Source organism: Pinus tabuliformis, chromosome 3_1 (assembly GCF_031772625.1).
Source record: "Pinus tabuliformis cultivar Carrire ecotype Pingquan chromosome 3_1, CPIR1, whole genome shotgun sequence".
In the NCBI taxonomy this organism is placed as follows: domain Eukaryota; kingdom Viridiplantae; phylum Streptophyta; class Pinopsida; order Pinales; family Pinaceae; genus Pinus; species Pinus tabuliformis.
This window is the reverse complement of record NC_142301.1, coordinates 123,666,648-123,678,946: the sequence shown is the minus strand read 5'-3', so window position 1 is coordinate 123,678,946 and position 12,299 is coordinate 123,666,648. Positions and strand designations below refer to the sequence as shown.

Genomic DNA, 12,299 nt, shown 5'->3' with positions numbered 1-12,299 from the left:
CAAGTGGAAAATCTCTGTTCAGGCTCTCAAAATAATAGAAAATGTGATACCCACAGGTGAGCCTAACAAAAGCTGTGGACCTGTAGGTGCCCTGATCAAGAAGTGCAGGCATACCCACAAGTTCTCTGAACAAAAGGTGCAGACATCAAATTCACTCACTTTCATGCAGAGAAGCGCGCGCACGTGGGAATTTTTATGACTGGTCCATGGTATCTAGTCCGACGTGTGTGATCCTATGGTTTTGGTCCGTGGTATTGCATCTAAAATATTGAACCCCGGTTTTTGGGTCCCTTGTATTGCCTTTCTATGGTTTTGATCCATGGTTTGAGTAAGGGGTTGATTATAAAAAAGGAAAGGAGAGCAATTGGCTAAGTACTTGTGTGTTGAATATCTTAAGAGGAACAAGATCTGAAATAATTGTAATCGGTTGGTGAGTTAGAGTTGAACCTGAGCATGAGAAGACAGATCAATTGAGGGGTCGTGATCTCTTTGGGGCATGATCAGATCTGTGGATCTGACAGTCTATGGCACATTGGAGGACTGACAATTTGGCTCTATTTGGAGGTCTGCAGGCAATCCACAGTGCAGGTGTGATGGTACGTAGCTCAGCGACAAGATCAGGTGCAGAGGTACGCAGTCCAGTAGAAGGCGTAGGTGTGGAGGTGTGCAGTCCAGCAGAAGCTGCAGGTGTGGAGGTATGCAGTCCAGTAGAAGGCACAGGTGCAGAGGTGTGCAGTCCAGCAGAAGCCTGAGATGCAGAGGTGCGTAGTCCAGCACACGGATCAGGTGCGAAGATTCATAGTTCAGTAAATGACATAGGTAAGCAGGTACGCAGTTCAGCAAACGGATCAGGTGTGGAGCTGCGCAGGCTGGACACAGCAAAAATGCGGATATTCACAGGTTTATATTGGTGAAGTTACAGACTTTTCTTGAAATATTTGATGGCTGCCTTCTGTCTATTGCTGCTGAATTCTGGGTTTAGATTACTGGTATTGCTTGTTTGGTTACTGCATTCTGAGAGGCTCATTAGTTGATTGTAAAAGGAGATTGTTTGATTCACATGTGCTTGATGATCATTTGATGTTCATGGATCCAGTCTGAAAATTAATGAAACATGGTTCTTGGAAGAAAAGAAGTAGGTCAGCACCCACATACTAGTAGCTCAGCTAGTACAAGAGCTAAGGGGGTTGTAGCTCCCTTCCAGGAGAGACTGGAAAATGAGAGAGGGTTGGAGCTCTCTGCAGGTTGCAGCCTGCGTACTGGTAAAGGACTGCACTAGTACAGAATCATTGTAAAAGAAGTTTCTAATTGAATGAAGATAGAGACATATTGCAGCAGGTGGTTTTCACCCACATTGGGTTTCCACCTTATATCTGGTGTTCTTTGGTGTGACTATCTGTTTTTCTTGTTCTTGTTCATTATTATATGGTACTGACATACAAATTAATGATCAACATATGAAGAATAAATTAAAGTATAAATCTGGAAGATATATTGAAAAGAGTTTGATAATACTGATTCACCCCCCCTCTCAGTATTATTTCCAACAAGGTCGAGATAGAGAGGAAAAGGTAGGAAGACGAGAAAAGGAGGCAGGAAGAGGAAAAGAGAGCACAAGATGAGGAAGAGAAAAGGAGGGAAGAAGAGGCTGAAAAGCAAAGACAAGCAGAAGAAGTTGCGAGGAAAAAACAAGATGAACAACAAAGGTTAGAACAGGAACTGAAGAACATGGAGGAAGAGCTAGAAAGGAAACAGGCACTAGCAGAAAGGGAAAGGAGGCAACAGGAAGAGGAGATTAGGGCAAACAAGGAGAAGGAAATGGTAGTGATTGAACAAGGAGAGACAAGCAGGGTGGTCGATCCAAGCCTAGGATAGAGTGAGCTTCCTCCTTTGGACGTACCTCCCATTCCTCCCCTCACTGGCAGACACCTACCCCTCTGAGAGCTAGGCATCACAGAAGATCAAGAGGAAGAGGTTCTAGATCTGACTAAAATCACATTTGATGAAGTAAACCTCAAGATTATACAGGAGAGGAAGAGATCTTGCAGCAGAAACCCAGCTGACCCATTGTCGGTAACTATGGCAATAGATATCGTGCCAAATATCACGTCAAACCCGCTAATGATTGCCTCTGCTGGTACAACATTTGTAGCTGCCATAGAACACAACGTAGCCCGGATGAGTAGACAAATTGTAGATTTTCAAAACAGGTTATACGCATCTGAGCAAAGGGCCAGTGTAGCAGAACAAGGGAAGAGGAGCTTGGAGGAGGAAATCATGACACTCCGCTTGCTACATACAAGGTCAGCTAATTTCCAAATAGTAGTCGCATCAGAAACAGAGATCCTGGGAGAGACTATGGTTGTAGTTTATGAGGAGATGGCAAAAATGCACCACACTATAGCTCCCATAGTGGCTATTCAGACTCACTCAAAGGAAAGGGTTTCCATGCTCAAAGAGGCCATGACTGCCCTAGATAAAATACATGAATGGTCTGAAAAGTACCTCGAAGCCCCGGCAGTAGTCCCCAGGAAAGATTGGATTGCTATGCAGAATACCAGAGTCCAACTTCGTATCAAAATGCAGTCTAGAGAAAAATTGGTCAAAGATGTAGAAAGGGTGTTGGCTTCCTACAGGCAATTGTTCAGCAGTCTTGAGTCAGTGATCCAACTGCATGGGTCCCCTTCTATAGGAGAAATTGGACAGGTCAGAAAACAGGAGGAGATCAACAATGAGGTGCAGGAATTTGTAGAAACATATAGACAAGTTGCCCGCACAGGAGATATGTCGGTCTTAGCGGAAAATATCAAGTGTTACATCGTGGAACTAGTGAGGCTCTACACCAAGTTGGGTACCCTAAAAAATCATATATGTGCCAAGCAAAATACTCTCATCCCGGATGCATTGGAATGCTTACACCAACATGATGAAGGCCAGCCACCAATCTCTCCCATCATGGAAGAATACAACATATGGCGCACTTACCTGACCGAAAAGCTTGGGCTCAGCATTCCAGAACTCACCATCTATAGCTTAGTCAACTAGGATGATAGCCATTTCCTTTTGCTTTTGTGTGTGTACTATGATAGCACAAAATACTCTATGAACACAAAAGGTCACATAGAATGCTAAGAGTCATGTGGTTTCCAAAAGGTCACTAAGAAGTCCAAGAGTCAAGAGTAGACCAAAGGTCTCTCTCATCCTATAAATGTAACTTCACATCTCATTTGAAATGACTTTTTGAGCGAGGTACTTTTGGATAGTAATAGACACAATGCTTAAGAGAAGTGTGGTTCTTCTAGTCAATACAAGAGTTAATTGTACGTTTTCACTATTGAATGCTTCAAATATCTATGTGTTGGTACCATGAGTATTTTTCTACACTTGACAGATCAAACGTTCTCGAGAGCTTCTTGATGTGTGGTCGCTCCACATGCTATTTCGTACCCCGAATCCGGTTTTGCTACGTATGAATGGTATTTGGTTTATTTCACTCTATACACATGCCAATGAACTATTTATTTAGGTGTTAATATAATCTTTCTTTCGACTGCACAGTTTTGTATGTTGGTAAATGGTTGATTATTGTGAGCTGATTTTGCAATCGTTAAGCAGTATCTATTTAATTTTCATAAGTCTTATTTAAAGTCCTGCTAACAGTAACTTTACATGAGACTGTGTGGCTTATCTCTTGTTATTCATGGTGTATATGTGTGACACAAGATACTTGTCAATTATTCTCTTATGTTTCTTAAAACTCACACTTTCTACTAAGCTTATATCACACCTCTATTTGAAGCTAGCTCTGCAAAACTGAGCGGCAGTCGGGCCCACATACCAGAAGGGATCTCCAACACACTTGGTACAGGCTCTAGTTGGGAACCTACACTGGAGAGATCCCCTTGATTGTTGGTGATAAATTCCAGCCCATCAATAGGTTTCAATCAAGCAATTAGGGTTTCTTTTGCAACTAAGGTGTCACGGTCAAACGACATCATCATGTGAACCCATCACATCAATGACCTCCAGATGCTGACATCAATGATGATATATTCACTCACTTTATGTCCTGCACCAACTTGTACTCATTCCACCCGCTCCTGCTTTGACATCAATGAAAACATGTGCAACACTGCTTAGCTACAAGAATGGAGATAAACATGGTGAAATCATGCTTCCTATATAATTTTCCAGAAAATTATATTTTTCATTAGCCAAATATTTCACTAAGTTTTCCTAGGAAAAGCTCAAAAAAAGGAATGAAGTAACTTGGCTTCATGATGAAGCTTGATGCATACTCCTATGAGGATTGACTTTGGATATTAAAAAAAATGGAAGCTCAAATATCATTGTGGGTGAACTGATGGTTATCAAGAGGAGGTAATTTGGTCTTGTTAAAAGCAGATTTGTAAACTATCCTATTTTATTGGACCTCAATCACAAATGTGCCAAAATGTATTCTCACAAAAATTAGAAAAGAAAATTTTAATTTTCTTTAATTAGGGTACAAATAATCAAATGGGATTCCTTTGGTTAAGTGGTCGAAGATCACTCAACCCAAGAGCTTGGGTATCTAGGTCTCATATATATATATATATATATATATATATATATATATATATAGTGAGGTTCATGTTGCAAAAACCTTTGGATACTAAAAAAATTAGATCGTTTTTTAGTAGATTTATGTCCTTGAAATACCTTGGTACTCACTTAGTGAAGGATTGATTTCGTACTCTGAGGAATTCGATTTAGAATAACTTTATTTTTTGAAATATTTCATGGATTTATCTCCTTTTATTGGCCCAGAATTGTTTGACGTGTCAATAGTGGTAGAAAAGTACACCTAGATGAAGACCCATGGCTTAGAGTAGATGAAAATTATAAATTATCTAATGACTCATCTCAAGCTTACATGTTACGGAGGATTTTCTTCCTTTAGTGCAAAAAATCCCTAGGCCATAATGGTATAGAAAGAGGAAGTTGGCTTTTCATAGGGGAATTGGGCCTTGAATGGCCCTTTTTGAAGAGTGATAGGCTTATGTGGGTATTTTTTATTCTAGTTTCATCAAGTTGGATCAAAGCATTAAATATCCTTTTTGTTGGTCAAGGAATTATGCTATAGGAATTTTTCCTACAAAACTAGGATATATGACTCAACCAGACGAAGAATTCCAAGTAGAGGATTACTAGTGGTGGGATATTTTGTGGAAAATTCATGCTCCCTTTAAGGAAAAATTTCTATTATATCTTACTCTAAAAAATACACTGCTCACCTAGGATAATGGGATAAAAGGGGATGGATTATCTCAAGAAAGTGTACATTAGTAGGGCATAATTAATCTTCCACATTTTCATTCCTTGTCCTTTTATTGTTCATGTTTGGAATTCAGTTGTAAAAAAATGATCCCAAATTAGATTAGAATTCTCCCATTCTTAAAGAAATTTTAAGAATATGGTTGAGTGATGCCTTCATGGTTTTCTTCGGCTCTCTCCCCTTTTTCTTCGCTTACGCTATTTGGTTAGATAGAAATATTATGATCTTTTAGAAAAAATTGGTCTCGGTTAAAGCTATTTCATAATTGATGTCAAAATCAATGAGAGAACTCAAGTGCGTTCCAAAATAGTATAAAGATCGAAATATTCTCATGGTTCCTTTGGATTTCAAGATCCCTTAGAGATATGCTTATGAGTAAAGTGAAGGCCATACTCCTTGATGTGGGGCGCGAGTGATTCTTCACATCATTGATTCTCATTTTTTCCATCTTTGTTATGCTCTAGGTCCAAGTTCTAATAGGAAAGTTTAATTTTTATTTTTATGGGCTTTGACTACAACATGCCAAGTAAATTGGATTTTCAAAACTATATAACTTAAGGGTTTCTAAAGTGGTCATAGAATGGGAAAAAAATAATTTCAAAGACTAAGAATGCAATGTTCCAATCGCTACTTTCTCAAATCTAAGATTACATTCAAAGTCTTGAATGGACATCAATTTCTCATATCTATAAGGAATTGAATATCAAAGTTGATTAGCTCTTGGAAAAAAATATTCTTCTAGGAAGGATCTTTCAATGCTTATGAATTTTTCAAATTTTGTATAATCTAGGCTCTCTCTTCCTTTTTGTATTTTTTTTTAAAATATATGATAAGTCGAAGCATCTTAGCATCTTTGAACAATAGAAAATCTAGGACGTTAAAGTGATCAAAAAGGTTTTTTTTTACTATGTAAGACCAAAATAAGATCAATTTTTTACTCTTTATTTGTAAGATCATAATGGGTCATAATTGTGAAAGGTATAGTAAAATTGCAGAAAGGTCCTCTCACCCTTTTGGATACCACATGTATAATTCTCTATGAAATATCAATAATTTTTTTTAAATATATTCAAGAAATAATTAAAAATAAATGTAGTGAAAAAAATAAATTGATAAGGACAAATTTAATTTAATAATATCATACATAATAAAAAAGACAAAACAATAGTAACATTTTTATTTTTGCAATTTTGTTCATCTTTTTTTGTTTTTTTAAATGAAAAATGGTTGATGGGGAACTAGCAACCTCCTCAAATATATGCAACACCCTCTAGGCCACATATACGAGAAACTCATAGCTCATCCTAGGACTGAAGCGAACTAGAGTCAAGATCTCAAGCTCCAATAGGATGTGTGTCAAGATCCCAAACTCCAAATAGATGCCTATCCTTGCAGCCTTACTATGACGGGTCATGGTGTCAACCCATGGAATTTGAAATAGGGTGGAGAGGATAATCCAACGTCCCATGAAGAAGCAAGAGCCGAGATGTATGGAATATATGCAGTGAAAACTCCCTAGGGCCACCTACTCCTAGCATAATCAATACATGCTATAGTGTGCTTCCAAAGTCTTGAACCCAGGTGGATGGGGTGGCAAGCCACAATCATAACCACTCGAGCTAAGGAATCCACAACTAGGCAGGTCTCATATTTGCATGACATGGGGTAGATACCCACCATAAATCTAGCATGTGGGATACCCATGAGGTTTTGACCAAATGATCATTATGCAAAGAGTGCTTTAACAATATACCCATTCACCAACAATTCTATGCTTAGTGGAAAATGTGTAATTTTTTATCATTTAATTCAATGTAATGTATTAATTTTTTGTATTAAAATTGCTTACACATTAACAATTTTCAGGTAAAAGAGATATATATATATATATATATATATATATATATAAAAATTTTATTTATTTATTTAAAATTTTAATATAATATTATTGAGTCATAAGTCTGTTCGTCCGTTCTCTTTTAAAATAAAAAGAAAAGTGAAAAATTATATTCTAAATAGAAAATTAATGTTGGCTAGAATTAAAAAAGTGAAAATGTTGTAAATTAATTAAAAGTAAAAAAAGGTGTGAAAAAGATGTTTAAATCTTATACTTTGGTTATTGATAAAATATTTTTATACTAATTAATATTGACGTATACTTAAAAATATGTTAATAATAAAAAATCCATTTTAATTTGCATCAGAAAATGTATCAATGTACATGTTATGTAAAATATTTTAATTTCAATTGTATATATTATATATCCTGAAAATTAAGTTTTTAAGGTTAAAAAGTTTATTTGGTCCTATATATACTCTATTTACCATTCAAAAATACAATTTAACAATGAAAAATAACATATTGTATTTTACACTTTAAAGAAATTTGCACGAGAAGTAATTTGATCCCTCTGGGCTTATGCTAGATCTGTACTTAAATGGATCTATGCTAGTGTATGTAATAACTTCTTTATCATATTAACCTCTCCAAAGTTAACTCAATTGCTAGAGTTCTTATCCCTATCCCTAAAACACCTTGCTAATGAGATATACGGCTAATAAGAGGTCATGGAGTCAATTCTCCTAAACACCCTTGGGGTTAGGCTCTGCTAGAGATGCTTAAATATAAGTTATGAAATGTGTTAGTACCCGATAAAATGTCGATCTACCTGGAAATGCTCAGGAAAATGTGTTAATACCCCTACCTGGAAATGCTCGGGAGAATGTGCTAATAAGCTGATAGATCACAAAATGTGCTAATAACGTGATAGGGTGTTGATCTACCTGGAGATGCTTGGATATAAGCTATGAGAATGTGTTAATACCCTGATAGGATGTTGATCTACCTGTGATAGCGTGTTGATCTACCTGGAGATGCTTGGATATAAGGTATGAGAATGTGTTAATACCCTGATAGGATGTTGATCTACGTGGAAATGCTCGGGAGAACGTGTTAATAACCTGATAGATCACAGAATGTGCTAGTAACGTGATAGGGTGTTGATCTACCTGGAGATGCCTGGATATAAGCTAAGAGAATGTGCCCGGAACCTGATAGATCTGTGCTAATAACGTGATAGGGTGTTGATCGACCTGAAGATATCTGGATATAAGTTAAGGGAATGTGCTAATAACCTGATAGATTTATTTAGAGATTCCTGGATATTAAGAATTTCCATTTTAAATAAAACTATAATTGATTTTTTTAATTTTTAACTAACTTCATAAATATGATGAAACAAAAGCGTTGATTCTTATTACGAATCGATACCCATAAACATTTACTAACAATTTAATTTAAATCATTCAAATAATACATATTAAAAAAAAATAAAAAATTATAAAAAACCTCTTCACACTTTTAATACATACCATTGTCACAGGATCAATAAATTACTGTCCGGTCAAACTAATGAATATATTTAACTATTAATACATTATTAGCTGGTTCACTATTTGGTTTTCATCACTAAAGCAAAGATATATAACATCAGGCTAATGATGGTCCATAAGCAAATGAGTGAAGGCTATATATACCTATTATTAAATTTTAAGATTTATTAAATGAGTGAGGGCTATATATACTTATTATTAAATTTTAAGACATACCAAAATCCAACTGTGTCCTATTCATCACTTAATGCGCATTGGCAGTAGCATTGTTTCCGGGACATCAGATACCATGGCAGATACGGGACGGCAAGGGCTAACCAGCTTGTCATAGGGCATTAAATGCCCTGTTACCTGCATACTCTATAACAAAATAACACACGCATGTTGTGGCTAGATAAATAAGGAATATTCGATCCTATTCATGAGATTATCTCCTAAACTTGAAAGTTAGAAACTTTTTCCGAGGTATGTTATTTTGTTATTTTTGTTATAGAGTATACAAATAACCGGACATTTAATGCCCCATGGCAGGCTGGTTAGCCCTTGCCGACCGGGACATCCCATTCAACCAAAAGTGTGACAAATCATGGTGGTATGTAGTTGTACAATGTATATTCATATTTACAGCTAAACACAGCAACCGTTCATGTCAAATGGCAGTTGCCATCCATTTTACTTGCCCGAATTCCCAAGATGAGCTCTGCACTGTTTAAGCCATCAATATAAAAGAATATACCATAAATAAAAGTCTTACAAAATAAAAGCTACTAGACCGTTGTGAAGGACAGCAAACGAGAAACCGAATTCCCAAGATGAGCTCTGCACTGTTTAAGCCATCAATATAAAAGAATATACCATAAATAAAAGTCTTACAAAATAAAAGCTACTAGACCGTTGTGAAGGACAGCAAACGAGAAACCCAGATTGTCTCTTCTATTGGGTGGTGAGGTCAATATCCCCTTGTTAAGCTACAAGACAGAAGCTTCAATGTTGATGATATAATGCAATTCCTCTGCAACTTCCTTCATAGTTGGCCTCTCCTGGCTTTTCTCATGCAAACAACCCAACGCTAAAATAGCCACAGCTTTAATGTTGTCCAAAACATTCTGTGAAGCATTTTCCTTCAAGCGAGGATCGACAACATCCATGATCCTTCCTTTTTCCGACGTACTAACCACATATATTGCCAGATTCACATCGTCATGTTCCCTGGAGAAATCAATGGCCTTCTGCGATGTCACCAGTTCCAGCAAAACTACACCGAAACTATACACATCGCTCTTATCAGTGAATTGATAATTTCTGTAATACTCGGGATCCAAATACCCAATTGTACCCTGAGCGCATGTAGAGACGTGAGACAGGTCTATCTCTGCTAGGCGGGATAGCCCAAAATCCGAAACCTTGGCATTCAATTTATTGTCAAGTAAAATGTTTGTGGACTTCACATCTCTGTGATATATTGGAGTGAATGCAGAGGAATGGAGATAAGCCAGAGCTTCTGCAGTGTGGAGAGCAATATTCAAGCGCGTTCTCCAGTCGAGAAACATATCTCTGTCAGTCCCGTGCAGATGATCGTATAACGTCCCGTTGGGAATATACTCGTTCACCAGAAAGGGTTCCTCTGAGTCAACACAGCAGCCCAGCAATCGAACCAAATTTCTGTGGTTCACCTGACATAGAATCCGAACCTCGTTCAGAACCTGCTCGATTCCTTTGATATTACCCACTTTCGCAGTTTTAACTGCAACGAGGGTCCCGTCAGCGAGTATTCCTTTGTAAACCTCGCCAAATGCCCCGATGCCGAGCACTCTATCCTTTGAAAATCCATTGGTGGCCCTTTTTATCTCTCTTTTGGAGAATAGTTTCGCAGAAATTCCTGCGCCTATTCCGGACAGTATGTGTTCTCTCTCTTCCATTAATCGAGCCCGCGTCTTCTTATAGACCCTTCCTTTTCTGTAAAGGATAATGACAAGCACAGCTACTGCAATGGCTACACATGCTCCTGCTACCAGCCCTGCATGTGCGGTCCACGTTGTCAACTATACACTGAATTAACAAAAAGTTACCCTAAATAGCATTAATGCGTAAAATTAAACCTGCTATGGAAGAAGCATGCACAGAGCTTCAAATATATCTTTGTTCCAGTACATAAATCTATGCTATGTTACGAATCCACCGTATGGTTTGATTAAAACAGAGACAGTTTGTGCAACAAATATAAATAGATTCACTTGGTTTAGGAACTTAGATCTGGTTCACTTGGATTCATTAGTGTTGCATTCCATATTTCCTTGCTCTAAGAATAAGGAAGATTTCCATTTCTAATTTTATGGTTTTTCTTTCGTTAGGTAGTAGTTTTGATTCTAGTAGTATTAGAGTTTTTGTTAGCAAAATATTTAAAGTTGGAGAATGAAAAATATTTAAAGTTTGAGAAATGTACTTATATGTATGAAATTTTCACATATAAGTTTTCATAAATATTAGATTAATAATTGAATATGGCAACTGAAGTTAAAATTTAATGTTGTTAAAATCTTTTGGCTTATTACAGTTTTTGGTTTTATAATTAGGGAGATGCTTAAAAAATGTCTATGGTACGCATTTCATATTCGGTTAAAGAAAGAGAAACATTTAGTTTTAGATGGTATATATTTAAATATTTTTTTTTAGAGAATCCTTGAAATGTATATTTCCATCTAGAGATAAGTGTGTAAAACTATAATCAAAATTCTTACACATGTTCATCTAGTAATCAAGAATAATAGCAAGTTGATCTTGAGGAAACCATCCCAGATGAAACATAAATTTTTGTGAGCTTCTTAAAGGATGACATAATGTACCCTACCCTTTATGTCCATATTAAATCTGCGAAGTGTCTAGACCCAACCTCCAAGGTTAAATTATGGAGATAAGGCTAGAAAAAATTCTTCTCCTACAATCACCTTAAAACCTAATTCTAATATTGTCATTGTATTATGCTTGATAAGGGCTTTCCTACAATATAAATTTCATCTCAAAGTGAGCTCCAAGCACAAAGTTATGCCCAATTGTAGATCTTCATCTTAAGGGCCACACCAACATCCATATAGATCCATGTAGCAAATCCTTTCCACATGTCGCTACCACATGTACCACTTACATAACCATGTCGACCATCCTAGCTCACTGGTAGTCATATCAAGCCCTAGCCCCAAACCAAGACAACACCCTACACATGCCTTCCTCTTGTCCACTCGACCTAACATTGGGTCATTAACTAATGGGACTCATATTTCATCATGTGCTAGATCTTTTTATCAACTTCTAACCCTTGACTGCTAACTTATACCTTAGTGCAGCTACAAATAAGAGACCGAAGAATACCTGACACACCGTTAGACCAATAATAAATACTCCAATTTGTTGATAGACTCATAAGTTGATATCCATATCACTTGCCATCTTCACTACCACCTCAAATTCACTACACATTTTTATCCACACCATTTGGCCATGTCATTGCCACATAAGCATTGCATCCATGTGATGTTAGCACCATATTGACACCATGTTATCACCAACTGACATGGCATCCAACCTACCTACC

General features: G+C 36.9%; 1 pseudogene; it reads right to left on the bottom strand.

Moving 5' to 3' along the window:
* Positions 1-9,678: 9,678 nt before the first annotated feature.
* Positions 9,679-12,299, bottom strand: part of LOC149186074 (wall-associated receptor kinase-like 20 pseudogene) — a 57,665-nt pseudogene continuing 55,044 nt past the window's right edge.